This window comes from Taudactylus pleione, unplaced genomic scaffold (genome assembly GCF_031769625.1).
Source record: "Taudactylus pleione unplaced genomic scaffold, aTauple2 ptg000018l, whole genome shotgun sequence".
NCBI lineage: Eukaryota > Metazoa > Chordata > Amphibia > Anura > Myobatrachidae > Taudactylus > Taudactylus pleione.
The window spans coordinates 2,139,271-2,165,842 of NW_028284420.1; the positions used below are offsets into that span (position 1 = coordinate 2,139,271).

At 42.0% G+C, this 26,572-nt stretch overlaps 1 protein-coding gene and 1 pseudogene across 1 annotated transcript in view; both read left to right on the top strand.

The window, feature by feature from the left end:
• Window positions 1-26,572, top strand: part of ASIC2 (acid sensing ion channel subunit 2) — an 811,363-nt gene that overhangs the window by 231,275 nt on the left and 553,516 nt on the right. The window lies entirely within an intron of this gene.
• LOC148540605 (5S ribosomal RNA) lies at window positions 8,384-8,502 on the top strand (annotated as a pseudogene).

Genomic DNA, 26,572 nt, shown 5'->3' on the forward strand with positions numbered 1-26,572 from the left:
CACTGTGATGTCCTAAGCAGCCTGAGGGCTGATAGCATGCCTGGAAGTTAGCAATTTCTGAGTAGGGTCAGGGCTTGTTTGTGCAAGTGTGCGTGAGGTTGCGACGGTACTCGATTGTACCGATGTTTTCGCAGTCTTGATAAACATTACGGATGTGTGTAAGGTAAAGTGGGTGTCCTTATGTAGTGGTGCAATGGCATAGCGATCGCAATGGATTAGCATATTATCTCAGTTGAACTGCGTGCATAGTCGCTATTGCATTCTGTAGTGAATCAGGCCCATGGTATGCTGCACTCTATGACATGACCACTAGACAGAATATTACTAATAAATAGATTACACATAAACAACATAACAATCACTGAACATGTTCTTAAAGAATTTTCTTACACTCTAGGACCTAAAGGTCCCAGCCATAACTGACCCTATCATTGTTACACCTAATAATGGTGTTATATGTTATACCTTTTTAAACAGAATGTGACTGCACTGTGTGACATAAAATTACTTTTCACTTGACACAAACGTTATTGCACCATTATATGTTCTTTACTCTTTTTGAGAATCCTACTGAATATGGAAAAGGTCTGAAGGACAAAAGGAAGAAAGAAAATAAAGGAGGAACACTCCCCCTTTGGAGAATTTCCACTGGGACTTGTACAGACTTTCCTTATTTAGAGTAAGACTTTTTATTGGTTGATCCTCTGGCAGCGCCAAAGTGTAACTTTTTTATTGAGTCTTCATCACCTGACTGACCCTTCGTCCAATGGTAGCATGGTTGTTGTCAGCTGACTGCTACCTTGGGGTATATTACTGGGCTCTGGACAACAGGAAGTTTGCTTGCCGTCACTTCGTTCCAGGTTCCCTTACTGTTCTATTCTCAAGTCATTTCTAGTCACTCTCCTGTGCCAGCGGTGCATCTGATACCTTGCCCGTGTACTCTGTACATTGTGTCACTCTCCTGTGCCAGCAGTGTGTCCGATACCTTTCCCACGTACTCTGTACATCATGTCACTCTCCTGTGCGAGCGGTGCGACTGGATACCTTGCCCGTGTACTCTGTACATCCTCTGAGAACACCCACAGTGTTACTCTCCTGTGCCAGCGGTGCGTCTGGATACCTTGCCCGTGTACTCTGTACATCCTGAGTACAACCATAGTGTCACTCTCCTGTGCCAGTGGTGTGCCTGGATACCTTGCCTGCATACGCTCTACATCCTCTGAGAACAACCACAGTGTTACTCTCCTGTGCCAGCAGTGCATCTGATACTGTACTTTGCCTGCATACCCAGTACAATATCATAGTTCAGGACCCTCACTAGTGCTTCTTTCCTAAGTACACTCGCTTGGGCCTTATCGGAGTTATCTCCCTCCATTTCCAACCTATATCGGATACCTGACCAAAGGGCCGCGACCTGCTTGCTGGGTGCAGCTTAAACTCATATCCCGCTTGGAGGGGTCACTGGAGAACACCTCCCCAGCAGGTTAGACTCCACGCCTTTTGGTCAGGTCTCGCCAACATCCGATACTTGTGTATGAGGAGGTCGTACATCCAGGCCCCTCGCCTCCGATTTCTACCTCAACCCCAGACCTCAGCTTTCAGCTCCTCAGTAGGAGATCCACCTGAGCCAGTCGTGACAATGACCTAAGCACTAGTATGGTCCATAAAACAATTATCTTACACTCTATAACACACATTGAACAGTATGCTTACCAACATGACAATATCACTAGATATGATTATAAAACAATTATATTACACTCAGTACACACAAAGGATATTACTAGTGCCAGTTTAAGGCCCACATGGGCCTGGGGCTGAAATAATCAAGGGCTTATTGTGAGAAGTGGGGGAGGTGTGACCAGTGCGGTGTAGGTATGGAAGAGCCATGTGGCTGTCTACATGCTATACACTATCAGCCCCAATATCTCCCTAAAAACATAAGCATAGAAAAAATTGCATCATTTATGGTGGACTGTCTTGCCAGCTAGGTGGCTAGTCATTATTGTGCTGTCATGATGATGGGGCTATTTTTATGTGGAGGCCTGGAGCTGTAGTCCCATCTGCCCCATTGTTAATCTGCCCCTGGACATTATACTTACCAACATGACAAGATCACTGAGTATGGTCATAATACAATTATATTACACTGTATACACACATAGGAAATGACACCTATGAACATGACAAGATCATTGGACATGGTCATAATACAACTATATTACAGAACAGATATAGGGCCGTATTCAATTCCAGGCGAAAACCCGTCATCGGCGATTATTTATCGCAGATTATGTAATTTTCGTCTATTGTAATTATCCCCGTATTCAATTAAAAAGACTTTTCGTCGGTGCGAAAAGTCTTTATAAAAAAACGGAGATAAGTTTTCTCCAGCCTTTAGCTGGCAAAAAAAGTGAAGAATTGGGGTTTAGGGGTGCAGGCTTAAAAAAAAATAGCCTGCACCCCTGGGAAAGCCCCCTAAAAACAATGTGTGTAAAAAAAAGTTTAAAAAAAAAAATCGGGACACCCCCAAAAAAATATTTTACATTTTGGTGTTAAAAAATAAATAAATAGGGAAGACACTTGTAAAATAGCTAATATAAATCCAGAGGGATTCCCATATATGCGGCAGGTGTTTTCTTCATTGCGGGTAGTAGCAGCAGGTGCATTTTTGAAGAATTTAAAAAAAAATTTTTAGGAACTTAAAAATATGCTTGCACCCATTTTCATGTACCCCAAATTTGATGGGCATAGTAATTTAAAAAAGAAATTGCTAAATGCTCTTCTTCATCACCTTCTCAAAGCTGCATTTACGCATCTGCCGCGGCTATTTAAAAACCCAACTTCCCTTCAGCAGGCAAAAACAGGGGTACCCATAGTGATCCCCCATGTCTGGACATCTTTAGGGGTGTGTCATAGGATGTTTTCCTGAAAATTCAAATTTTTTTTCGCTGCTCCCAGTTTCGCCGGGTCCCGTTGTCGCGTCCTTTGAAACTGACTATGGGGATTATCGGCTACGCGCGAGATACTTTTTCCACCTGGAAAACAGGTGAAGGAGGCGAAAAGCCTGGACTTTACTCCTCAAATTGAATACAGGCCATAGGGTCTTTTCATGCAGCAGTGAAAAACCCTGTTTCACAAAACACTTCAGAAAACAGGGCTTTTCACTGCTTCATTGTATTCAGGTAGAGGCATATCATGGAGAAGCTTCTGATTTTCTCCATTGGTGCCCCAGTGCTGTGTTAGGATCGCTTACAGTAGTATGGGAAGAGCGATTCAGAGATTAACAGAATGCTCAGCTTTCCATTTCGCTTCTCAAAAAAATATATTATCGCCGGTATGTACCTGATAAGTTCCAGAATGTACAGCTTTACGATTGCCCTAAATCTTGGTAGTAACCCTACATTACATTTTATTGGTATAATACATACCATTACTGAGTGATATTGTACTGTTAAACTGTGTATGTAGGCATGGAGCTGTACTATATAGTGTGGATGACTACAATAACGGCTAATATTCTGTAATTAGTGGCATATTATATCACTTGTGGGAAATGGGACTGTAAGCACCTTTATTTTTTCATCTACATACTTGTTCTCATGCTGTACTGTGGCAAGTATATCCTTTTATGATGTAACATGCGTAGTGAGTTTTCACTTTGTCTCAGTACAGTGGCGTAAGTTTATCACTGACGCCCGGAGGCAAGTTATCATTTAGTGCCCCCCTATCCCCCATATTTACAGCCCTAAGTGGGGTGAATATATTGTGGCTGATGGAGGAGGTGCCCCTTCAGTGCTGGCGCCCGGCGCCTCCATTGTCTCCCATACTTCTGTCCCTGTCTCAGTAGCATGCTTTGTGCTGAGTGTGCTGGACTAAAATTACCTATCTTTTTGTAACATTCTCTTTTTATTGCTTTTATTAAATTTTTTGCTGTATTATACTATTTTCTCTTATATAGATATTTGTTAAATTATACTCAAAAAGAAGTGTTTTGGTGCACTCATCTAAAAATATTATTAAAATATAACTTAATTTTAATTAATTAAAATCACATCACACAGTGAAATAATATAAACTGCCAATTCTGTGTCCTGGAACTCTGTATTCACATCAAAATCTATACTTTAAGGAAGGGTTAACCTTTTGTGTTGTATCCTCTTCTTTTTATTACCACTGCTTGAATATGATGCACTTTATTTCCTATACTGATAATCTATTATCTTAAATCATCTGTGTCTTGTCACGTAATTGAACATATTAAATAGTCCTATAAAGTTTTATTGTGGTCTCAAATTTCTTTTGTGTATACAATATATGTCTCATCTGGCAAAATAAAGTTAACACTTTACTGCATACATTAAATGTGAAGGCAATCTGTCCAAATTCTTCACAATAAAAAATGAGGTTGATGCAAACAATTCTGCTGTATAGATCTCTTGAACAGTCTGACTGCCTTTGAGCTTAAATTGCTATAAATAGTACTCAATTGCGTTCACCTATATGGAAAAGACAGTCTATCCTATCAATCTGCGTATGCATAGAAATGATTGCACTCTACTGCATACAATCGCTGCGTCTATTTTTATTGCAGCAATCCAACTATGCTTGAACCCACTTAAATAAGCAAGTGCGGAAATTATCCAGAAAAGTGATTATGCCTTTATCATTGGCATATAGTCATAGCAATAATCCTAATTGCTAACACACATGTAGCTCTTGATTAGACATCCAGTTGGTCAGGTTCTGTCCTTTATGTAAATATAAGTGAGTGTTAATCAAACACTTTTTTATAGTCCACAGTTAAAGATCATTTTATTCACACAAATAAGCTTTATCCTCAGTTTAATAAGTGTCTTTAAAGTGCATTAATCTCTTCTTTCACGGTTATAGGCATACACTTTACTATAAATATATAGTGTACAACTAAGCATTAATATATATTGTTTCAATCTGTTGTGTGCATACACATGGCCCAAATTATACAGTGTATGGCTGAGCACTTGGATATATACACCTAGCTCAGATTACAAAACATACTGCTGAACAAGAATGAGGACACAATTAAGAGATCTTTCACACCATTCAAATAATACAATGTTAATCAGTATGATTTAAAATGTATTGTTGTCTCCTGTTCTGCTGCGCTACAGACATACATTCAGCCCTGAGGGCATAGCATGCAGCAAAGACACAGATTATAGCAGTAGTATAGGAACATCTAATAGCTAGACAGAGAGCATTCCCAGCACTCTCCAACATACATTTCACCTAAAGCTTATTCATGGAGTGAACCAGATGAATGGGCCCACTGGTTATTTAAGCACAAGGCTCCTCCCACTTAGGTGTCCAAACCAATCTAATTAAATTCTCACAGGAGCATGCCTTTCCTATGTAGGTACATAGTAAAACCCGGAAGAAAAGAAAAGAAAGGTCTGGTGAATGAATAGATGTTATCATTCATTCCAAGAATAGTATTATCCTAAAGAGATAATGCAATATAAAAATTAATGTAAACTTACTGCACATAAAAATTATAAAAACAATTTATTTGATAATAAGAATGAAATATTAATGTGAACACTCCCCAGTGTCACAAATATGCCCGTAATGTGCTATATAAAAAAATAATAATAATATAAAAACAAAAATAAATAAATCAATTTTTAAATACATGTGTAGCCAAATAAAGTGTAGTGATATTATACTGTAAGAAATCTAGGACATAATCCTAAATAGACATGTCATTGGTAATGAATAAAACCAACCAATACTAAAAATTATATAAAATTACTAAATAAAATGTTATAATAAATATAATGTACCCTTATTACCAACAAAAAAATATTATATTTTTTTTCCGGGTTTTACTATGTACCTACATAGGAAAGGCATACTCCTGTGAGACTGTAATTAGATTGGTTTGGAAATTTTTAGTGGGTGGAGTCTTGTGCTTAAATAAACAGTGGACCTGGTCATCTGGTTCACTCTATGAATAAGCTTTAGGTGAAATGTATGTTGGAGAGTGCTGGGAATGCTCTCTGTCTAGCTTTTAGATGTTCCTATACTACTGCTATAATCTGTGTCTTTGCTGCATGCTATGCCCTCAGGGCTGAATGTATGTCTGTAGCGCAGCAGAACAGGAGACAACAATACATTTTAAATCATACTGATTAACATTGTATTATTTGAATGGTGTGAAAGATCTCTTAATTGTGTCCTCATTCTTGTTCAGCAGTATTCTTTGTAATCTGAGCTAGGTGTATATATCCAAGTGCTCAGCCATACACTGTATAATTTGGGGCATGTGTATGCACACAACAGATTGAAACAATATATATTAATGCTTAGTTGTACACTATATATTTATAGTAAAGTGTATGCACATAACAGAGTGAAAGAGATATTAATGCACTTGAAGACACGTTTATAAACTGAGGACAAAGCTTATTTGTGTGAATAAATGTATCCATGTTAACTGTGGACTATAAAAAAAATGTTTGATTAACACTCATATCTAGATAAAGGACACAACCTGATCAACTGGATGTCTAATCAAGAGCTACATGTGTGTTAGCAATTAGGATTATTGCTATGACTATATGCCAATGATAAAGGCATAATCACTTTTCTGGATAATTTCCGCACTTGCTTATTTAAGTGGGTTCAAGCATAGTTGGATTGCTGCAATAAAAATAGACGCAGCGATTGTATGCAGTAGAGTGCAATCATTTCTATGCATACGCAGATTGATAAATAGGATAGACTGACTGTTTTTTCCATATAGGTGGATGCAATTGAGTACTTTTTGTAGCAATTAAAGCTCAAAGATAGTCAGACTGTTATTCTAGAGATATATACAGCAGAATATTGTTTACAACAACCTCATTTTTTTATTGTGAAGAATTTGGACGGAATGATTGCCTTCACATTTAATGTATGCAGTAAAGTGTTAACTTTATTTTGCCAGATAAGACATGTATTGTATACACAAGAAATTTGAGACCACAATAAAACTTTATAGGATTATTTAATATGTTCAGTTACCTGACAAGACACAGATGATTTAAGATAATAGATTATCAGTATAGGAAATAAAGTGCATCATATTCAAGCAGTGGTAATAAAAAGAAAGGAAGAGGATACAACACGAAAGGTTATCCCTTCCTTAAAGTATAGATTTTGATGTGAATACAGAGTTCCCGGACACAGAATTGTCAGTTTATATTATTTCACCGTGTGATGTGATTTTAATATTTTTAGATGAGTGCACCAAAACACTATTCTTTTTTGAGTATAATTGATCTATGTAATATATTAGGTAGCATGCCTCCAGAGGTATGATTATTCTAATGAATGGTAATAATCCAATCAAATTAACTGGTTCTAACATAGATATTTGTGTTACAAGATACGTAAACTCCTTTTCCAGAAACAAACATACACTCCCTACTTTTGAAAAAAAAAAAATATTTCTTCTTCGGGGTCCATGGGGTCCACAGTCATTACGTTAGGGGTATGAATCCTGGTCACCAAACAGTTAACACAAACGAGCTCTCTGCTTCCAGGATGCATCGGGGTTCCTCCATAATATACCCCACCCCCTGCCACAGGTAGCCAGTTCTTCCTGTTTGGTGTGTTCAACACATAGACAATGGGACTGCTGGAGCAGTCCTGCAGACGAGTAACAAAAAAAAAAAAAGAAAGTTTTACTCTCTATCTCAGCAGGTGGTCTGAGCTGTCCTGGAAGCAGCCTCACGCCTGATTGGAGGTGCATCGGCCCCGTGCTGCAACTACCTCCTCCGGCACCGCTAGCCTTGGCAGGTCCATGGCTGCGGATTCGGCAGGGGCTCTCAGGCTCTGGACTGCAACCTGATCAAGGGGATTGCAGGTAAGCAGGTGGTTGCGGCGGCCGCTGACGCCCGGACCACGTGGCGGTCCGGCCTCCGGCGATGAAACTGGCCGGAGGCGCGCTGCAGTCAGGAGGCATACAGCTTGTCTCCTAGCCTAGACCAAACAGTGGATATATGTGTATGTATGTATGTGTGTGTATGTATATATGTATATATGTATATATATATATATATATATATATATGTATGTATCATGTGCATTACATGTGACTTATGAAATCTGCTGTATTATGCTGCCTTGTCAGCATAAGTCTATCACTACTGTTTCTCCTCATGTAACCCGCTACAAAGATACGTGGGTACATTGGATGTTAATATGATGGTCACATTAATACTAGACATTGGTTAAACCTTGTATGTCCAATGAAAAGGTAAGACAGATGGCTGGACCCCCCTGAGTTGGTCTCTTGTGTGATCTGTAGCAGCCCCTATGATTATGCCCTCTATTTCCATCATGAATGGATATTTTTACCTACAGCCATACCACACTGGACATGCCCAATCACCTCTGACTTTGGAAGCTATGCCGTGTTGGTGCTGGTTAGTACTTTGATGGGAGACCACCTGGGAATACCAGGTGCTGTAGGCAGTGGTTGAGGCAGGGCATCATCTTTAGTAGCCATTCAACAATTACTACAGGCTGCTAGGTCTCTGCAGCCAAAGACCAGATGGCGTCGGCCCCTTACGCGGGCCAGGACACACAGAGGGGCGATGGGGGTGTCCTCACTGGACTTAATATAAATGGGTTGTGGTGGCCACTGTTCTAAGGATTCACCACAGTAGTCAAATCTACCAGATCATAGCGCAGGTTGGACAGGTTGCCGACTCCTGCGCCAACCCTGATATTAAGGTATCTTCAGCAGCTGCATCCTACAATGTTGAGGCTTCCTAGGCATCTGTCCTGGAGGGACATGTGTGTTCACTCAGGTCAAAGTGACTTCGTCCTTAGCAGCTTTCCAGCAATTATGGCAAGCAGCTAGGCTAGTACAGCCAAAAGAATCAGAAGGCGGTCGGTCTCACGCTCCGTCCAGCCCTCAGATTCTGGTACATCTTCTGGTGTTTAGGGACGCACGGGTCTCCTCCCAGGAGTCACTCTCAAGAGAGGAAGACCGTCTTCCAACAGTAAGTCTCCTCCCTGATCAGAGGGACCAAAGCTAGGCTTGTGGAGCCGGTATAAGGAGAGGCTCCAGTATTCTAATGCCAGAAAGTTGTGAAAGCCTCCCGAATCTGACTACAGCCAGACCATACTGGTCATACCCAAGATGGTCTGATCTTGATAGCTAGGCAGCTTTGAGCCCAGTTAGTACTTGGATGGGAGACCACCTGAGATACTAGGGGTTGTAGGGAACATAGTATGGAGTTTCTCCGGGCAGAAAAATCCATATTACCAGAAAGGTTGAGGCCTTATATCCCTTTCTAATACCATTGGCATTCACCTTTAAATGTTCCACTGATAAGAGATTTGAAGCCGGTTTTCAGGGCAATCTTTCTCTGTCAGGAGCTGTTATTTGCCCGGTCAGGGTACGGCCGGGGTTCCAAATAAAAGCACAGACAATCTGTCTCTTGCCAGAAGAGCAACTATCCGTTAAAGACATTTGTCGCAACAAGGGTCGCCTGTTCTGGACCTGGATAATACCAGCCTCCACGGGTGGGGAGCTGTGACAGGTCGACACACGTTTCATGGAAAATGGAGGACAACGGAAAGCAGTCTCTCCGTAAAACGTCCTGGAACTAAGGGCAGTATTCAGGAGCGCTTTTCAAGCTCAGGAAATACTAAAGGGGCAGGCCGGTCTAGGTGCAATCTATCAACCCCACCACAGTAGACTGCCTCATCCATCAGGGGGCAGAATGTCATTTTCCAGTGAGATCGGTTGTGTTCAGACCAGGAGTCCTTAATTTGCAAGTGGACTTCCTAGGCCAGCAGGATATACGCACCAGAGAGTGTAGGCTCTTCATCCACAGGTATTTCAGAGCCTTGTGGATGGATGGGTCTTCTAGAGGTAGACCTCATGGCCTTGAGTCACAAGCACAGGGTCCCCAGGTATGGGCACAGTGTTTGTGGATTCTCTGGCAGTAGAGTAGAACTTCAAACTAGCGTATTTGCTTCACCCGCTATTCCTCCCTATAAGGGTTAACGGGAATATGCAACAGTAATACTGATGGCCCCTGCTTGACCCAGACGCTGCTGGTTCGCCAACCTGCAGAGTCACTCCATACACATTCTGTGGCCTCTTCTGCTAAGGTTGGACCTGTTAATACAGGATCCCTTCCTGTATCTAGACCGGACTCGTCCATCTTGGACGGCATGGTTCTTCAGACCTCCGCCTTGAAGAAAGGATGTTCTGTAATTCAGAGGATAAGAAACTTACTTCGGGCTGCAGTTATTAAAACTTTGTATGTTCTCCAGGGTGAACTGAGAAAATGTGGCCCTAGGGGGTTAGGTTTCTCGAGTATGTTCTTTTCGTCAGACTGGAGGGTCTCTGATCTAGCAGCACTTTCTTCCCGCTTCCACGATTTTTAATAAGTCATCGGGAGAGAGCGGTACTTCATACTAGGGCGGAATACCTTCCAAGAGTGGTATTCTGGTTCTATATGAATGTAGAGATTGTGGTCCCAGCTTTCAGACTACAAGCCCTCTCGGTAGGTGAGGCTTCCTTGGATGTTGGCCATGCGCTACATAATTATGTGGATCGCGCCAACAGCATGAGGAAGTAGGTTTCCTTTTGTACTGTATGACAGTCATAAGGCTGACCAGCCAATAAGCGGATTCTGGTCAGATGGATTCATATGACGATTTCTCAGGTCAGACTAGTCTGGTGGTGCCAGACTCAGTAAAGGTACATCCACACGGTCAGTGGGGCCTTCGTGGGCGGCTTGCTGGGTGCCTCTGCTGAATAGTTCTGCAGGGCAGCCACATGGTCTTCCGTCCACACCTTTGTCAATTGTTATGCCTTTGACACTTTTGCCTCTCAGGATGCCTCCTTTGGGCGTAGGGTTCTCCTCTCTTCCGAGAGTCAGGAGCGTCCCCGCCCGTAGGTTTAGTGCTTTGAGATATCCCCAATGTAATGGTTGTGGACCCCATGGACCCCGACGAAGAAAATAAGAGTTATGGTATAACATACCTTTGTTAACTCTTTTTCTTCGAGTTCCATGGGGTCCACAGGACACCCACCCAGACGCACCTGTAGTTCTGGGGGAGGTTTCCGTAGTTTCTCCTCTGGAGAGTCTGGACTCATGAGTTATGGGTTTCTTCTTTCTTACCCTTTGTTTGTCTCTGCCTGCTTGAGCTTGGTAACGAACTGGCTACCTGAGGTAGGGGGTGGGGTATATATGGACGAACCCCGGTGCATCCTGGGAGCAGAGAGCTCGTTTGTGTTAACTGTTTGATGAACAGGAATCACCCCCAACATAATGGCTGTGGACCCCATGGACCTCGAAGAAAAAGAGTTAACAAAGGTATGTTATACCCATAACTCTTATTTTTGCGACATGATTAAATTCCTCCTACAAATCTAATATCCTTCACAAACTTTGACATTGTAAACCTTTGTACTTTCTTATTAATCAGTGATACATGTACAAGCATGTTTCTGCACCTTACACATATACTTGTATGTAACATTTACTTGTATGTGTGTGGAAATTGGAATTGAATTGTAGCTAGACGTTGATAGTTGAGATGCTCAAAGTGGTCTGGACTTGGCAAATCCATTCCACAATCAGAATTTTTCATTTCTCAAATTTTAGAGCCAGTTAAAATAAAATTGAGACAATAAAACTGGTTTGAATGTGACCCAGCAGGTTCAACAAATGTTGGTACACATTCATGCTGGAGAGACACAGGGGAAGGGGGGGGGGGGGGTGAGCCCATGGCCAACTAGCCTGTATCTACCAGGGAGGAAAGGGGGACCCAAAAATGAGTGTACCGGCCCCAAGATTTCTGATGTTGGCCCTGACCGGTTCACACATCTCAAGTATGTTGGAGTTAAATATTAATAATTTAGGCAGTTTTAATTGCAAAACTTAAATTGTAGTGCTCACATATAGATTTAAAAAAATAAAACAATACTGAAGTTGCTTAAAAATATATTTTTTAATCATATGTAAAAAATTATGTGTAGACACTAATTTGAATAACAAAGTGAGAAAGCAAGCTGCAAACTTCAAGTTCAAATCAGGGTCCATAACCGATTGCAGAATCAACATGTTCATGGTCATCCAACCAGTGAAATTCAAAGTAATGGAATATTTCAAGCATCTCTACATGGTGTACAATGCGGATCTGCCAGCTACACTAGATAATCACATTACTTGTCTCTGTGATCTACAGTTACAAAGAAATATGCTGCTGTTGATTTGGGACTAAAGTATCATTTAAGATTATTGTGTTTGTGTTGCTACATAAAATGTAACAACAAAATAATATATGTCTGTCTCTTACAGCATTATACAAATGAAACAGATCTAATATATACAAAAACATAATTAAATTAAAGTAAAATACTGATGTTATATCATACCGTGACGTGTAAAACACATGAGACTGAGCTGGGGCAGTTACCTCCAGTATGTCAGTCACATCACATGTATAAGAAACTCTTCCATGATTGCTCACTGCTTAGGGTTCTGATTCATCCTGTTTTATAGCAAATCTAAGTCTATCCTCATATGCAGTAGAATAATGTTAGGAAATGTATAGCAACAATTAATTGGATTTTTAGTAATTAGAGACCACCCAAAGGTATGCAGTATACAAAGAAGGTATACAAAATTTGAAGACCAAAATTTAAATTTAATTTTAGGAAAAGAAATTTAAGATCCAGCTTCGAATTTTAGAATTCACAGAATAGGTCACATTGATTTACATCTTAAGAAATGGAGCACAATTTAGGAACTACTGTATGTGATTATTTACATAGCTCTAGATGTGATTCTTGGTTCTGAGTGGCATGCTGGTTAAGAATATGCAAATGTCCTCCTTTACATAAGGTCTTAGTGTATCTTGCGCAGAAAAACAGCTTAGGCTAATGTCGCATACACATTTTCTTGACTTAATTTAAATGTCACACAGGCATTTTACTGCAGTAATTTAAAAACTCTGCTAAGAAATCTGGAGACATCAGCAATACAGATGTAATGGGGAAAAATTGCAGTATGCTTTGCAAAATCCTAGCACTGCTCCATATCAGTCTCATGCATTGTATCAGGGCCGGATTTTCCACAAGGCAACCTAGGCGCCTGCCTAAGAACCCAAGGGCAGGGCCGCCATCAGGGGGTGACTGTCAGCACTGGAGTCCCAAGTCCCGGGACTCCGCAATCCCACTGCCCACCCACTTCTCTGGCTGGGGAGACACAGAATGGGGGGGCTGGCTGGGGAGACACAGAATGGGGGGGCTGGCTGGGGAGACACAGAATGGGGGGGGGGCTGGCTGGGGAGACACAGAATGGGGGGGGGGCTGGCTGGGGAGACACAGAATGGGGTGGCTGGCTGGGGACCCAGAAGGGGGCTGGCTGGGGACAGACAGTGAGGGGGCTGGCTGGAACTGGAGAGACACTGCATGGCTGGAGTTGCAGAAACACGGGGGGGAGTGCCTCACGAAAACATTCCCAGAGCACTGTGCTATCGTGTGACATCATAACTCCCAGAGTCCCGCTGTCTGCACTGTGAATGGGAGAGAGGGCCTGCCATCCAGCCTCAGCCAGCCCCAGCATAGTAGCAGCTGCTACTGCCAGGCTTGCCAGCACCCAGCAGTAAGGAATTGAGAGACAGAGTCAGACTGGCAGCCAGTCAGTCACTGGCTGAGTGAGTGAGGAATCAGATCACAGTCACAGACTCACAGTGCAGCAGGCAGATACTATAAACAACAACCAATATATAGTATTACTTAAGTTACTACATAATGAAGATTGAGTTATGTAGGATTTATTTTTTATGGTAGGGAGTGGACAGGACTGCCTTATATTACAAGTATATTGTAATATTCATCATGACCATGATATTATTAGTTCATCAATTCAGGATGATTGTTAATTTACCAATTATTTTTTATGTTTGGTACTTGTAATATAATGCAGTCTTGTCCACTCCCCACCTACCAAAATAAATCCTATAGTGTAATTTAAAAAAAACAAAAAGGGGGGGGGGGGAGGCTGCCTGTCTACCTGCCTATATGCTTATACCGAAATCTATCAATTACAGGGTGATTGAATTGCTTAGTCATACCCCTTTTACACCGGAGCTAAAACCCGGGTTTTTGAAGGGTTAACCCGGGCAGCTCCCTGGTGTAAAAGGGGATAAAGTTGGATCGCCGGGTCGAGTGACCCAGCAATCCAACCCAGGTAACTAGCAGGGTTTAACACGGGCGTAGCCCGTGAAACCCTGCTATGAGAACAGCGCACTCCGGGTCACGATGACCTGGAGTGCGCTGCTAGCCGGCTGATTGGTCCGGCTTCAGTGGCGCTTGGAGATGACGTCATCTCCAAGCGACCACTTTCAGTCCACAAAAGCCGGGTCTATGCAGACCCGACTGCGGTGTGAGCGGCGCTGACTCGGGAATATACCGAGTCGGCGCCGGCAAAATTCCGGGTCTTATCCGGATAGGAACTTTGTTCCAGCTCCGGGTAAGACCCGGAATTTAGGTGGAAAAGGTCAGTGTCTAGCTTGTGAAATTACCCTGGCACCCCAGTATTGTCATAGGGTTAGTTTAGGGGACAGGGTTAGGGTATAACGGTCAGTGGTGGGTTTAGCAGTTTGGCTTAGGGGTTATGGTTAGGGTGAGGGTTGGGATTAGGTAAGGATGTTATGCTTCCTGGATTTACTGATCTAAATATCTTTGTATAGATTAGGTCCAGGCCCAGAGAATAGAAGAAACACCCAGCGCTAAACAGATTGGGAAAAACAGGCACTAATGCAGCAGTAAAATAAGAGGTAATTGCCAACCTCACTTTGGACAAATCATTAAGCATTTTACTGCGCTGATGCACCTTTGTAGGGATAATGGATTATACCAATGATGTTATATGGACATATTTATTAAAATAAATAAACATAAAATTACCTAAGTACACAGAAATCTAAAAAAAATTACTATTAAAAGCAATTATAGCAGCTTACATAGGAATAGGTCATTGTTCACAATACTCAAAGAATTAATAAATTCAAAAAGAAATCCAAATATAATCACTTTGAATGTGAACATAATCCTTCAATCACAAACCAATTATAATGTGTTACACTATTAAAATGGAAAGCTGATCAGGCTCATGGCAAAGTCAGAAAATATAAATGTTTAACCAGATTGTTGTAGAGCTTGTCTTTGTATAAATTCAACAAATCTCTTTGAGTAATCAAAGTCTTAATATATTGCCATTGTGACCAATAAGCTGAAAGCTCTAATTCACACACACATCAGATACAAAGCTGCAAAAAAAATATCAAGTTGCAAAAAATGTTTTGTACACAGGGAATCCCTTACAGCACAAACGGACACAGTGCATAACATACGGGACCTCTGCTGACAGCTCGGAGATAAAGTATTGCTAGCAGCAAATGCTATTTTTCGCTGGGAGAACCACTCTCAGCCAAAGCAGACACAGTGTATTTGCACACCGGACCTCTGACCATCCTATTCGGATGAGGTCTGCTGGTTATGCCACCTTAATAGCTGCTAGCCCAGTACAGACCCACTCCGTGAGCCGGGTCTCTGATAATGATTGTAGCCGGCAGCTGGAACAAAGCGTGGTGGTATGACGAGTGGCTGAGGAGGCAGTAGAGTCCCCAGTGTCCTGCTGACAGCAGCAACGCATTTCAGTCACTACTGTGGCCTTTTTCAAGCTGTTATACTCATTCATCCATTTTCTGATTTACATAGAATGAATCCTCCAGTCATTGGTCAACTGATTATTTACATTTAACCATTTGTAATCTGTAGTGGCAGTATTAGCCATAGTAGTCTAATCTTACTCAAGTTGATCAACATTTATGAGCAACACATTATAAGCCCCCAAAACAGCACAATAAATAACTTGCATATCATAAAATACAAGTCTATTAATCCATTTTATTATATTTGGGCATATCACAGTGTCACAACAAAGGCCCAGAGTATACAGTTTTCAGCTGCTGTGTAAGGTGAAATTGCAGTCTCCTTTCCACACTCATCAATAGCACTAGATCCTGTCCAGTCCAAGAAATACAAGGTCCTGAACCAATAATCCTGAGAATGCAGCCTATCGACTTACTAGGGACTAGTGATAATGTTGTTAAGTAAAGTCCTTTAATAGGATAAGAAATGTTTGGGGACACACAAAGCGGTTTCATCTACTGTATGTGGGCGGTCGGCTAACTTTAATTGTGACAATTTTAAGTCTACTTCCAAAAGACCTATGGCGTGATTCAGATTTGTACACAATGACAATGTTCACACAACTGATCAATTAGCGGTAGACTGAGCTCGTACCGTGCAGGCGCCGAGGTACTTTTTGAGATGCCGCTCGTAAAGAGAATTCCAATGCAGAGTGATTGACAGGAAGAGATAAAATAACAGTGTAAGGTGCATGAATCTGGAATGGAAATATACTGCTATGGATTGTTTGAAGGAGTTGGGCCCCAAACTGGTATTTTGCCTAGGGCCCCATCAGGTCTAAATCTGGCTCTGCATTGTATGCATGATATCTGATAGCTGAAAAAACAGCTGTGCTCTCCAGAGTGCATTGCTATAGAAGACCCGCACATCTGTTGCTAAGAGCAGCCACTGTGTGACCAAAGACGGTCTAGCAGCGGCCCTTCCATTTAGAAGGAGCTCCATGCTCACCTGAGGGCTCATGCAGAGTGGGACGTAAATGCAATTTGTGCTTTCTTTTTCCTGAAAATTGTGTTCTCTATGCTTGCGCATCAAAAATGTTTATGCACCTGTCACTATGGCGACTGGGACACATTTTGTTCATACAACTCTTTACACTCAGAGAGGAGGAACAGATGTTGTAGGGCAAGTATGGGCGAAGTACAGTAAGGGGGAAATTTACTAAGAATCGAGTCTGATCAAGTTTTTTTTTTCTCAACTCAATCAGCATCGCCGAAACCCGGGTGATGTGAGGCTCCTGAAACTCACGAATTTACTAAGAAGGGAGTTTAGCTGAGAGAGAGATGGCCGATGGTGAAGCAGATCAAAATATATCCCTCGAGTAGCAAGTTTGGATTGAGATTACTCACCCGAGATTGCAGTTTTTTCTCTCTGCAAAACTATCCCAAGCAAGCAGCCTGCACATATCAGTGAGATATGTGAAGGCTGATTGTGTGTTGTAACTGTAAAAAAACGGGTTAAATGTTAAAAAAGCAAAACCAGCCCCGGACTGCTCAGCCAGTCCTGGTTCCTAAAATTACGGGTAGCAAAACGTGTAGGGTTCCCCCGTAATTTAGGAACCGGAATGCCGGCTAGGGAGTTATGACAAGCGTCAAGATACTGACGCCTGTCATAATCCCGATGCCAGAATGCAGAACGACGCGGGCCCGTACTCTTAAATGTCCTAATTTAATTGTATTAAACAGCTTTCTCACCAGAGATTAATCACTAGCCAGAAAAACCCCAAAACCTGCCCTATGTTGCTTTTGGCTGTGACAGCAGCTATTACAATCGCCAGAATTCCTGACAATTGTGTGTTGGTTTTTTTTTTTGTCAAACAAGTATGGGACGTATTCACTTAGCGGTGAAAACAGACTTTTTTTTCCGCCATCGGCAAAAACACTTTATTTTGCCAAAAATAGCAAACAGGCGAAAATGGAGAAGAAAAACTGGAGACACGTTTTCTCCATCCCAGACCAGGAGAAAAATTTTTTTAAATCCTTATTTTTGGCTAAAAATGTGGGGATTTCTTTCAGAACCCTTTGGACACCCCCCTAATGATAAATTACCGCAAACCTTTATCGTAACTTGTGTAGTTTGGCAAAAAATTACTACGCAAATTTTGGGTGAAAAACACAATTGTTCAACATTTTCACCTGTTTGCCATTTTTTGGATGAACATTTTGACTGTTTTTTGGCAAAAAACGTCAGTTTTCTACGCTAATTGATACGCCCCTTAATCTTACAGTATTTGGTGCTTGACCAGGACTGGCCTTTACTGACAGTTGTCGGAAATGACTGACACGCCTCATGCTGTAACATGACACTAAACATCCTCAGCTGTTTATATCAAGCGCACTGGTGGAAAACAATTTAAAACATACATGCTGAGTGACACACTGCCTAACAGTGGTTCCCAAACTTTTTGGAATCACGGCTCTCTAGAGTATCAGCATGTTTTCCACGGCCCCCCTGAGCAAAAAGTTTCTTATTGAGAAATTCAGCAAAAATGTACTTGTTAAGTGGTGATGGTTGACAGGGCTGCACTTCTTTTTGTCCTAATATTTTTTGATTGGCAGCCATTAGCTCTGGTTTTGCCTATCACACTTACTAAAAATCATTTTATTTTGTACTGGACCACCAACCCGAGGCACCCCTGCAAGTGCCTTGAGGCACCCCAGGGTGCCATGGCACACAGTTTGGGAACCACTGGCCTAACACATGATTATTGACTGGCTGAAATATTTCTGTGAGAATAAATTGGATACAATTCTGCACTTCCCAGGATTGTTTCTCAATGCACTGTATACAGCTAAATAATTCACAAATACATATTGCTTTCTAAAATTAACATTTAAACACCTTCTGTTATGTATTAACAAGGTTATTCAGAACTTAGTTGGCAAAACTACAGATATCAGTCTCCATGGGCTCAGCTAATTATTCACATTTATATGTATGTTTTTTTGTTGGTGTTTTGTACATTAAATTATTTGATAACACCCCCTTCCCTAATACTTTGAGGTTTCCTCCCGTAGAACACCTACGCGTTGCTGGATTCAGCAGAATCGTATTATTCAACCTCTTTTGGGCAACTTCCTTTATCATCACTGATCATTTGATCTGGGCTACAAATCACAGTCAATCCCAGGTTGGTAGAGCACTTTGGTCTCAGAGGAGAGTCCCTGCAGAGGTGCTAATATAAGCAACTTAAGAGTTTTGTTTCTTTTTTAAATAAACTCCAATTTCAAACAAATATTTGGTTCAAATGTTGCCATTGTTCCCATTTTTAAATGAGAAATACCTGTCCGTACTTTGGGCCTGATTCAGAGTTGGGAATAGAGAGGGAGATAGCACTTAACTGTGTACCTGGACATACCATGTTGCAATGCAAGGGGTATAAATACATAAAAAAAAATTGTATGTAGGGTAAATACTGGTTGCTTTTACATGTAGCCCACAAATACTGCACAACTTTATTATTACTCTACAAATTAGATGTCAGTTTGGACACCTCCCTCCCAAATCTAAATCTCTCTGCACATTTTAAATCTGCCCCATGTGCAGTGCAGCATGGTTTCACCAAGATGATCAGTTGAGAGAGATATCACTATTCCCAACTCTGAATCAGGCCCTTAATGCTTAATTACCATTCACTATGAAAACTGTCCTATGTTGCAGTAATGCTGATGGCTGCTATGTCAGACTTATCCCCAGCTGTCATGATGCGGCAGAACTGCAATCTGGCCAGGTAGCAGTGCGCAGCATGGTGTGTGCAGAGATGGTTTCCAGACACTTTCAGTGGTGAGCGCTTTATAGCTGAGTTGGCCTCCTAGGGTGCAGATTGCTTCCATCTCTACAGCAGATTGTACTCCTTCATTATACTAAGCAATCTGTGTAGTTATGTAGTTCTTACAACTTTAGACTTTTTTTTTAATTCCCAGTGTTATTTCTAATTATTCAATGTGATTTAAGGGGCTAATATGAAGCTCTGAATCTCACAGACCATCTTTCTGCACAACAAACTGCACCATATAATGCACAAACTTGGTCTGACTTTGGTGACTTCAATTTCACATTTTCAGAAACCACATAATAAATCCGTGTAATCAGGGGCGACCAAGAGAGAGGGGGGGGGGGGGTAAACGGGTACTAATTGCCTGGGCTTTTTGGAGGGGTCTTAGGCACACCCCCCTTCCCTCTTACTGTACCTGTCAGCAGCCCAGCACATGCTGCTATGTGCTGAGCTGCAGTGGGACCAGGGAGGCTGCTGCCACTAAGCAGCAGCAGCAGTCGCCTCTGCCTCGGGGGGGGAGCGATGACACTGATCGCGTCCCCCTCTGGATTTGTGCCTGTCTGAGGGGCTCACAGCGCCCCCTCTCCCCAGCAAGCGGTGCTGCAAATAGGGTTTTCTTATTTCTCTAAGGGGGCGTGGCCATGCCTCCCGTGATTAGGTCACTCCCCCAATAGTAATGGGGCCCAGGCCGGCTCTCTACGGCCCTGAGTGTAATATTCCAGTGGAATCTGCTTTCTTTAGTGTTTGCAAATTGATCTTATATTTTGGAATGAATATCTTTTAGCAGATTACCAATGTATATATTGCATACTTCACACATCTCCCTCTGGTGGACCTACTGTAAATCTTTTAATTGTCCTTATTTAAAGTGCTCAGATTTTACTATTGAACCCAATCTATAATTATGTATTATGCTATTGCACAGCACATGTCTCAGATTGACAAGTCTTTTTGGGTCTCATTCAAGCAAACAGCAATGTAGTTATGGAACTATAAGTCTCCACTCAGTTCTGACTTCATCCTGGCATCCAGTGTTTGCTGGAGCCAGGGCCAGATTAACAATGAGGTGGCTGGAGCTACAGCTCCAGGCCACCACATAAAAAATAGGCATGATGATGACCAGCTGCCCAGCTGATCACACAGTCAGCCATAAATTATAAGTATTAAAATTGTGTTTCTAGTTTTCTCACAAAATTATGCATTTTTTCTATTTTTATGTATTAGGGAGAAAGTGCGGCTGAGTGTATGGGGTGTACACATGCTCTGGTTACAAACACACAGCACTGGTTACAGCTCCTCCCCTTCTCAGCATAGGCCCTTGAAAATGTTCAGCCCCCAGGCCCATGTAGCCCTTAATTCGGCCCTGAAAATGGTGACCATTCTACCAAAGCTGAGTGACATCACAAAGGCTGTTTATAATGTAACAAGTCATATGGTCAGTATAATGAGGTGAAAAATCATGCATTTTGCCATTGCTATTTAACTCTTTTTTAATCTATTTATAATCTATCTATCATTTAGGTTAAAAAGCTTATATTACAAGGCCAGTTGGCATATTAACAGATACAGCTGATAACTGACAATTCTAAAGCAAGTCAAATGATAAACCTATTAAGGTTATAAATCACATCCTACCTGCATATCTATCTATCTATCTATCTATCTATCTATCTATCTATCTATCTATCTATCTATCTATGTTATATTAATATATAACATTTTGGTTAAAATAAGTACGTTACATTGTGAAATGTCATATCACAAGAGATTGTTGATAACTGACAACTCTCTACAAAATGGTGTTCTTTCTACCAAAGCCGAGTGACATCACAAAGGCTGTTTATGATGTAACAAGTCACATGAACAGACAAATCACAGGTGCACAACTCCAAATTACTGATTATATATAATATATCAAAAATCACCTCCTACAAGCATTTTGCCATTGCTTTTTATCTATTTTTAATCTATCTATTTATCATTTAGGATAAAATAAGCATACAGAGAAAGGTCAGTAGCTATATTAACAGATACAGTTGATAACTGACAGATCTATAGCAAGTCACATGGTCATCCTATCTGCATTTCACAATTGCTATCTGTCTGTCTGTCTATCTAAAATTGTTTTCATATATAACATTAATGGGGTCTATGTATGTACTAAGCCTAAGGAGAGGGATAAAGTGGATGCAAAAACAGTAAAGTACCAACCAATCATCTCCTAAAGCTGGATACACATTAGACGATGTGTACCCAGCACAACATCACCGACGACAGGACCCGGCACGCAGCAAGTGCATACACACTTGCTGATGCCGGGTTCAACGGGGGGAGGGACGTGTCATGCTGCATTCTGCAGCGTGGCATCATTAGCGACTTCCACCATCTGCCCTGCAGTGTGGCTAACAGGCAATGTCGTGGGAGCATACATATTATGGGAACACACTAGACGATGTACCCGATATGTTGCTACAATCCGTGGGATCAGACAGCATATTGTCTAGTGTGTACCCAGCATGACTGTCACTTTACAGGCTGTGTTTGAAAAATGACAGTTAGGAGCTAGTTGGTTTGTATTTTATTTCCGTCCACTTTATCTGTCTCCAAGGATTAGTACATTGACCCCATAGGTTAAAATAAGTATACTTTACTGTGACATGTCATATGAGCAAATGCAGTTGATAACTGAAAGCTCTCTACAAAATGGTGACCATTCTAGCTGGGTGATATCACAAAGGCTGTTTATCTGTCATTTAGGTTAAAATAAGCTTGCACTCAACAGTCAGTATGCATAATAACAAATGCAGTTAAAAACTAACAGTTTTATAGAAAGTCACATGATTAGTTTTACGATATGCAATTGCAGCTGCGATTTCGCATGGAAAACGGCTGCAAAAATATGCAAATGTTAGCAAAACATTTCCCGAGCATAGGGATGCCCACTGCTACCTTCTAATATCAGTCCAACGACATACAACAGCGTAAACATTGGTAACACCGATGCTGATCGGCCAGCCACGCAGGTTGCAAGTCAAGTCTTATTTGCCTCAAACACTATTGCTCTCCTGATATACAGAGCGCTCTCATGCTGTGAAGGAGATTGCAATAGCTAACTTATGCACAGCCATGAAATGGCGTTTATACGGTCAGACACACCTGCGTTTACCTAGCCACCCCCTATTACCTCCCCCAAACGCTGACTACCTGTCACTCACTTTGTGAATGATGCTCTGTGCAGGTGCAATTGCAAAACAATCGCTGCTTGTGTGCAAATCTGCGTAAATATTGGCATTGTGTAAATCTCTGAATGAGGCCCACAGTTGATAACTGACAGCTCTCTACAAAACCTTTCTACCAAAGCTGTGTGACATCGCAAAGGCTGTTTATAATGTAACAAGACACATGGTCAGGATACTAAGGTGAAAAATCATCTCCTGCATGCATTTTGCCATTGCTATCTATTTATAACCTATTCATAATCAATCTATAATTTAGGTTAAAATAAACATACATTAACAAGGTTAGTAGACATATTAGCAAATACAGCTGATAATTGACAGTTCTACAGCAAGTTACAGGATCAACCTATTAAGATTATAAATCACATCCTACTGTACAGTACCTGCATTTCCCCAAATCTATCTATCTATCTATCTATCTATCTATCTATCTATCTATCTATCTATCTATCTATCTATCTATCTATCTATCTATCTATCTATCTATCTGTCTGTCTATCTATCTGTCTGTCTGTCTGTCTGTCTGTCTGTCTGTCTGTCTGTCTGTCTAATCCAGTGGTTCTCAAACTTTAGGCCCCCATACATCAGAGATTGATTGCAGCAATTGTGCAATTTGCAATCGATTGTGAATAAAAATCTTTCCCTTTTTCAATCGATTGCAAATTGCACGATTGCTGCAATCAATCTCTGATGTATGGGTGCCTTCAGTCCTCAGGACCCCACACAGGTCACCCAGCAGGTGCACAGGTGTATTCACTACTCACTGACACATTTTAAAATATCCACAGGTTGAGCTAATTATTTCATTTGCGATTCTGTGAGGAGACCTGGAAAACATGCACTGTTTGGGGTCCTGAGGACCGAGTTTGAGAACCTGTGATCTAATCTATCTAATCTGTCTATCATTATTCTCATATAACATTTAGGTTGAAATAAGCATACCTTACATTGTGACATGTCATATCAGCAGATACAGTTGAAAACTGACAGCTGTCTTCAAAATGGAGACCTTGCTACCAAAGCTGAGTGACATAACAATGGCTGTTTATGATGTAAGCAAGTCACATGGTCAGCATACTGAGGTTTAAACACATATTCTCCATGCATTTTGCCATTACTATCTATTTATTTATAATCTGTCATTTATTAAAATTATTTATCTAGTTTTATCACAAAATTATATATTTTTTTCTATTTTTATGTATTAGGTACACACACACTTGGCTCTGGTCACACACACAGCATTGGTTACAGCTCCACCTGTTCTCAGTATGGGACTTTGAAAATGTTCAGCCCCAGGCCCATGTGGCCCTTATTCTGGCCCTAGCTGGAGCATATAGTACCACATGATCAGTCCCACAATGTAATGTGTAATGGTTTCACAAATGACAATATTCTTTTGTAGGCAGGTACTGTCTTCCAGTGTGGTACTCAATACATTATTTGGTTCTATAAACAATTTACACAGAAACATAGAATTTTACGGCAAATAATAACCATTTGGTCCATCTAGTCTGCCCCTTTAGTTTAGGTTAGATTAGTGATGAAGTCATGCAGGGGTGTTTCAAGAGAGGAGGGGGCAGTCTCTAACCGGAGCCCCCTCCTCTCTCTCCGGCAGCCGGCTGTGCACTGAGCGCAGCGCCGCACTGGTAGACTATGTCCTGTTGCGGCTTAGGGGGCACTGTGACCAACGTCGAAGACTCCGATCGGCACATGCACAGTTCAGATCCTGTGCATGTCACGATTGGCAACCATCAAGTGGTACGCAAACCGAAGTGTACAGTAATGTGGGGAGGAAGCTTTGTGATATTGGGCCTGATTCAGAGGTGGACACAGTTTAGATTTGGCTGCAACTGCTGAGACACCACATTGCCACAACCAAACGCTCCCTGCCTGTCATTCACACTGCGATTAAAGACTAGCAGCGTGTGACTACAGTAAAGTGCCTTGACGCATGTGTAGTGGGACTCAGTTGCATGCACAGTGGCAAAAAAATATCTCCAAAAATGAATCAGACCCATTGTGCGGGGAGGTAGTGTAAAGATATAGGGCCTGAATCAGAGATGTACGTTATCCAATATTTATGCACGCTCCAAGGTACCTTTGTAATGCCGCTCACAGTGAAGATTTCTTTGCACAGAGCCTGATAGTCAGGGACCATTTGGAGGAGGTAACGGGAAGTGGCAGCAAAAATTGTCGCTGGACATTTTCAGGGCATGTCGTAGCCTGCATCTGCGATCCCGTGCGCAGATAAAGTGGTTCCGACATCTCAGTTCAGGCAGCCATTCTGTGTGACCATAGGGCTACTCAGATGGGTGATTATCGAATGATCTGCGAGGGCGGCTGCATATTTGTACGCAGTTACTTGGGTCTGCAAGGCTGCCGGTGGGCATCTTAATATATTTCCAGGTGGCTGTAGCATTAGCATATTTTCGCTAATGCATAAGCGGCCAGATTTTAATCAGACCCACAGTGTAGAGATGTGGTGTGAGGAGGTAGTGTAGTGATGCGGTGTGAGGAGGTAGTGTAGTGATGCGGTGTGGGGAGGTAGTGTAGAGATGTATTGTGGGAGGTAGAGCAGTGATATAGTGTGATATACAGTATAGTGTGGCGCTGATCACAGCCCATGTGGCCGCACACAATAAGCTCTTTATAAATTTCAGCTCAAGGCCCATGTGGACCTTAATCTGGCACTGCCCACATATAAAAGAAAGGGAAGTCCTGTATGTTAAAGGCCCCCCCCCTGTGAAAAGTCCTGAAAGAGTATAGGATGAGGGTAGAACAAATACTACCAAGTGCAGTAGCTAAGCGTTCTGCAGTGACAGAGAGACACCCCATTTCTGCAGAAGACAAGAGAGGGAGCGCTATTTGCCTGTGGCATGCCTGCAATGAGAAGGGAGTGTGCAGTGGAGAGAGCTCCTATACCATGTGACCCCTGCACCAGGCCTGTGGAGGAAGCCTGGTGCCTTTGTGAAAAACCAGTGAGAAATTTCCTGTGAAGAGACACGTGCGTGTGAGAGGATCAGTGTCTCCATGTGATGTGTAAGTTTGGATCATACTTGCCTACTTTCAGCTCCCTCCTTCTGGGAGGGAGCTGTCAGTCATCCACGGCGCGGGGGGGCGTGTTGCATCTGAAATGGTGCGTGACGCGGGGATGATGCTCCATTGGGGGCGGAACATGGGGCGTGACCGCCCGATCGCATAATTTTGGCTCCGCCCCCTCTTCACAATGTTGAAATTAACAGAATTGTGAAGCAGGGGACAGGGCCACGATGACACAATTCAGTGCGAATCACGTCACCGCCCCTCCGCTCTGGGGGTTTTCTATTGTTACCGCGGTGGAGGGGCCTGCCTTTCCGGGGGGCCGGGAGCAGCACCCGATTTTCGGGAGGCTCCTGGCCGAATATGGAGGGTAGCCAAGTTTGGGTTGGATCCTGGCCGAATAGGGAGGATAGCCAAGTTTGGGTTGGATCCCTGTTTGACTTCCCTATGAGAGATGCTCCATAGTGAGGGGGTAGAAGAACCTAGCAGTGGAAGGGTTAAAGGTCTGCATAAAGTTGCCAGACTCCAGATGAAAGGTCTCTGGTTAGTGGGATGTGTAATAGTGGCAAAGTCTCTGAATATATATATATATATATATATATATATATATATATAGGACATCAGTAAGTCAATCTGAAGGAGACGTATGCAGGGCGATGGAAGGAGAGAGGGACCTTGTGTGATGGCATGTGCCACACGTTAAGAGTCTCCCATGAGGTTTGAGATGAGGTGTGAAGAACC